The following is a 6,000-nucleotide window of genomic DNA, read 5'->3' on the forward strand; positions in this document are numbered from 1 at the left end:
AAAATATACCCAATCACATTCCCCTTTCCCTTTAGTATAGTTCTTAATAGTGTTCCTTCCTCCCCAACTCTTTCCAGCACCCACTTATTCCTCACTTTATCCACTGACTTCACTCTCTACAATGTCCTTCACACCCACATCTCAAAATCGTTGATCCTATCGCTCTCTCTTCTTCTCAAGGTCCACGTTTCGCATCCATACAACACTACGCTCCACAAATAGCATTTCACCTGTCTCTTCCTCAGTTCTAGGTCCATACCTACTGTTATGCAATACCCATACCTTCTTATTAAAAGCCTCATTTTCCATAGCATTTATTTTCTTATTGTCTTTCTCCCTCTTCCAGTCTTCATTCAGCACACTTCCTTAATATCTTTTTACATCGGTATATATATCCAAATGTATATACTTCTTGATGCTCCTTGATGGGATATTTAACACAAATATAGCCCAGGTTGAGTACGCACAGTATAGAGCACAATTAAAGACACAAAGCACTCACGCGACTAAATTTTCGGTGGCACTACCACCTTTCTCGCAGTGAGGAACAAGAGTCTATTGGCGATGCAAAGATTCCCCTGGCGGCCGCGCCTGGAAGCGCTCCACCTCAGACACATTCGTTGCTCGTAGCTTTGTATACGTTGCGGAAATCATGAACCACGATTATTTGCCGGTGCCGCACTCCCAGAAAAACTCTAGAAACACCATGTACTGCAGCGCTCCACAGTGTTCAAGCTATAATGCACCCGAAGTAATCTTCTATTATTTTCCGAAGGAAGAAAGTTTACGGCAGTTGATAGTTTTAGGCGTCACTTTGTGGAATTTACTCATAATGAATGAAATTGAACTTTGTTTTTCCACATAAATATTTATTCAATCACGACTACGTTTTTGACGCACTGCGTCATCCTCAGGCGAGGAGTACATTGATAGATCGACTTAAATACTATACACTACTTCTGGTTTATACGTTCAGGTATATAAGCCGATCTATCAATGTACTCCTTGCCTAAGGATGACGCAGTGCGTCGTCGAAACCGCGGTCGCGATTGAATAAATATTTATGCAGAAAAAAAAGCTCAATTTTCATTCATCAAAGTGTACGACGAAAATGGATTGTAGTGCTGAAGATGGGAAAACGAGTGTCCATCCACATGCACGTTTGTTCCAAGTATTTCACACTCCAGGACTACTTCCCTGGAGGTAAGTTAATAGAATAATATCTCACTATCGCATTGATAATCCGTACTATGCAGCTAGCAAGTTATTGGCTCGCCAAAGCTGGAATATTAACAGTGACCAAACCCAACTGAGGCTGTTGTTGTTTACGTTTGTTTCCTGTATTTTTCAGCTGCAGCGGAGAGGAGAAAGCTATATACCGATTCATATCGAGACATCAGGAAAAATATCTTGGCAATGTCCAACCCCGACGTGAGGCGAGCGTTAAAAGAGCGAAAGAAGTTGCGTAATCGGCAAGGAACTTTTCATGAAGTTTTGAGAATTCTGCTCACTCAGTCGGCCACTATCCGACCAGCTCGCCGCAAGCCAAACGCTTTGTTTCCCTTGGGGGCCTGAAGCCATACCCCGCCTCATCCCAATCACATTCCCACCGACCCTTATCCATTCTTACTTGGTTTTGCCCCCCCCCCTCTCTCCCCACTGCCCGTCACATTTGAAATTCTGCCGGTGCCGGCAGCCCACTCTAACTCTCACTCACTTGAAAGAGCTGTTTCTCCTCGGCCCGAATTTCAAAATTCTCATTTTTCATGCACCGTGCGCACACTGCCTTTTGAAGATACCTGGTGCACCTATCTGCAAGGCCCTGGGGATATAGATACCATAACTTTTGAGGTAGATTGCAGGATTAATTTTTGCGAATGGTATAAATAGTTGGGGAACTTTTTCTCTCAAAAAAATCCAAGAGGAGTAGTTTTTTTGCGAATTTAACTGTAAAGATTAGAGTATAAGACTTTCTGGGATAAGCAAATTCAGGTCTGAGGGAAAAGGAGATCGTGAAAGAATCAGAAAAACTTTCACTTCTCACCACAGGGAGTCATTGGCAAAAGCGTAGTTCTTTGTGAATACAGTGTTCGAATGGGACAGCTTTTGCGTAGCTTAACTGTACATTATTATTTAATTTTAATTCATTATCTTGGGCCCCGATATCAGAAAAGACCGGCCTTAATGCCGGGAATTCTAGCAATTAATAACCGCACTACCAAAAACACCCTTTCCCTGGATAGAGATAATTTACCATGGCAGGATACAAACTCGTGGCTCTTAGTAGGCAAGGATTTTATCACGCTATTTACAGCTAAAAATATCTCAAACCGGGATGATAGAAAATATTGAAACAACAAATATTTACAGCTAATGAATGCGAAGTTACTGCTGTAAGTATGTTATAAAATATTCAAGCAGATATAGAGGGCGAAACCTGTTCTTTATCCACTAATTTATTTTCCTTTGTGAGTTACCAAACTGGTCGCCTCAATATCAAGGTAATAAATTTCCTGGATGATCGGTTAACAATATAACCTCACCTGATTTAAATATAATTTAACCAGTTTCTGACTACCATTCTCTTATTTAACTATATTCTATTCCCCTAGATCTACATCCTCGTCTAATGAACACTTAGAACACTTTAAAACACTTTTCAGACGTCTTTTGACCTTTGTTCATGTTATCTGTACCTCTTTCTTTATTCATCCCAATAACGTTTCGAGGGGGATCAGGTTGGTGTGGTGGCTTGAGTGTAGGCTTTACACACTGTAGGCTCAGGTTCAAATCCCGTCGGCGTCAGAGAATTCCCGATGTTGGGAGGACATTTCAAGCGCAACTCCGTCGCGTCGGTCGGATGGGACGTTAAGCCGTGGTCCCCTTGGCGCCATTCGATAGCTGGCTAATGCCGTCGCCGGGTTTCTCTCCACCCTTCGTTACCTATCCTTCGCTTATTGTGCAAATTACCTTAGCTGTCCGTTGCCTCCTCCAAATACCACACCATAACAATTACGTTTCGCGTCCATGCCATTTCATTATCTGACCTCAGTCCTCGAAACCTACTGCTGAGGACTATTGCCATAATATCACTTCCCTATAAAACCATCCCCTTCTATGTAGCAATTTCTCATACCGTAATTCTACTCCTTCTTACTTGGTACTGATATGGCACATTAATGCTGATTTCAATACATCAGAAAGCGATGGTAAAAAATATTTGATTGCAGAATGTTACGTGATCTTAAAATTTTAAATTCTGGGACGGATCGGTATTCTTTCATGCAATGCCTAAGTTTTGCATTATAAGTACATTAGAAATTTTAATTTCAGTGGCTGTTGAAATTCACTTTAAAGTTCAAATAAAATTTATAGAAAGAATAATATCATTTTAAATAAAATCTCAGATATTTTAAATGTAGAAAATATCATGTATTAAATGATATGGTAGATTACGTAGGGCTATTATATGAATTTATCATATCTCTTTGAAATTCTTCTGATAATGATTTATTAAATGTTTGCCTAAGACTATATTCAGAGCAGTATCTGGAGACATTTATTATGAATGTATGCTAACAAGAGTTAAATTATGCTTTTTGGGTTGCCACGGGAGGTTAAGATGGAAGAATATTTTCTTTTACGAGCAAAATGGCATTCCCACACATGCAGCCCTTAAGCACCCCTGGGAGATGTGAATAATTGTAAAAACTGGAAAGGGCCTGCGTGAATAATAATGACCAACAGAATGCAAGAAAAATCCTACAAGAGCCCTCAGGAAAGAGGATATCATTCCCTGAATGACATATTCACTACTCCAAGAATATGCGTGCGCACTTAGTGTTTTTTTACAGAACTGGATACAATTTCCAGTGACCGTCAAGGGGTTGGACGCTGGCAGAACTCGGTGATATGCAAGAGCTCGCGCATTGTAATCCCAGACACCGTCTGACCTCTCGTGTGGCCAACCCATCTCATCACAGTTTGTTCTGCTCCCCCTTCATCCCTCGTCAACACAACTGTCGTCATTTGCTACCTTCCGTGCCACTTAACAATGAATTCGTTTTCACACCCTTCAGAGCACCCCATCTCCAGCAAGACGTACTGTACAAGGATTCCAGGCCCTCCCAACAGTCCTCGCTGATTTTTCATTCAGGACCATGTGTAACGGAGTAGTTCAGGGGCCCGTACCCCAGAAATGAATACATTAAAGAAACAATGATTGCATTAAGTCATTCTTCGTCATGTATAGTAATTTTGTTTAAAATTTTAAATCATAAAATGTGATGAAACTTCCTTATTATAAAATGAGTTAAGAAGTCTTAAAATGATATAGGATCCATTCTTACTATCCGTCCCCACTTAGTTATTTATTGAAGCCACCCTTACTCTACGACTTTACTTATTTAGATATTATTCTTATTTATATTTTAAATAATTAATTTAATGAAACGTCGATATTTTAAAATAAGTTATTCAGTTAAAAGATATTGGATCCATCCTTACCATCTGTCCTCACTATAACCGATCGTCAGTTTACTTTAAAGCATTGATTAGCCAGTATGCGAAGGGCTTCAGGCTCTAGAGGATGCATTAGACAAGCATCGCGAGGAGAACGGAATGAGGATAAATCACAAGAACACCAAGGTTAAGTGGTTTTGCAAAGCATCACGAGCGAGGAATGCGAGACTTAAGATAAAGCTGGGTAGTGAAAAACTTGAGAATGTAGAGCAGTTCAACTACATAAGCAGCGCGTTAGAGGAAAACGGAAAACAGTAGTTAGGACATCAAAAAGAGAATTGCATCAGCGAAGGAAGCGTTCATGAACAGGAAGGAGCTCATGAGACGTTTGCTAGCAGGGATGGATTCAGCATCAAATTTTGGAGGGGGGTCATTCCCTGGGTCCCAGGGGTATAAAATACTGGTGACAGGGGCGTTCTTCCATTGAAAATGTTTTAAACAGCTACGCTCTACTATAAATACAACTCTAACCTCTCACCATAGCCATGCACTAGCATATCCACTCCCTTTACTGCTATACAATGATATAAAAACTATTTACCCGATAAAAATTAAACATTTTTGATGAAATTAAGGGGGTAGGGCCTTGTGACCCCCTCCCCTATACCCGCCACTGTGACCGAGCAGGTCTGAGAGGCTGGACATCCCCAGACCTGCTTCCCCCCACAAGAGGAAACAAGTATACAATAATGCTCTCCTACAGACTGCCCACACGGGAAGATGAGTGTACAATACTGTCTCCATTCCATGTGTCTCTTTCTTAGCCGATTGCACCATTATCACGTTTTCACTCATTTTCATGTTTCTCCACTATTTTTTGCCTACTGCTTTCCCTTTTATCTTCCCCTCGTCCTCTCTCTCTCTCTCCACACATCCTCAACATTTTTATTATTTCTCCATCTCCCTTTCTTCTCGCCCTCATTTCCCTCCATCGCAATAAAGCGTGCAAAGCTCATTTTCCCGCTCTCTCTTTCTCTCTTCTCCATTCTCTCCACATGTACATTCCCCTTCTCATCTTGCCCTCGACGAGAAAAATGAAAATGGAAAATCTGCCCCCCCTCACCCCATCTGCTTTTTTTTTACTCCAGGGTGTCGTTCCGCGGTACGAGGGTGAGGAGAGCGCATGCAGTCCAAAAAACTGGGGGGTGGAGAGAGAGAGGTCCTGGGAGAGAGGGGTAGTGAGGATTCTCTGGGAAAAGAAAAAAATGAGCAAAAAATAAAGGGGCCAGAGAGAGAATGCAGGATGAAGTAAGGAGTAGACTTAATGTACCAGACATAGATCTTGTTGTAAACAATCTTCTATTGCTGCATGCAAGAAAAAAACGAGTTAAAATTTTCTGACGTGTTTTTTCCTTATTGCCATCAGTTATTTCTTCTTTATTTCTTGGCGTCAGGAAAATATTTCTTTTGAAAAAGATCCGGGCGCGGTTATGTCCTTATTTTTGGAATGGTTGCTGAAGCGGTCTCCATCATTTTTAA

Source organism: Ischnura elegans, chromosome 2 (assembly GCF_921293095.1).
Source record: "Ischnura elegans chromosome 2, ioIscEleg1.1, whole genome shotgun sequence".
Lineage (NCBI taxonomy): Eukaryota > Metazoa > Arthropoda > Insecta > Odonata > Coenagrionidae > Ischnura > Ischnura elegans.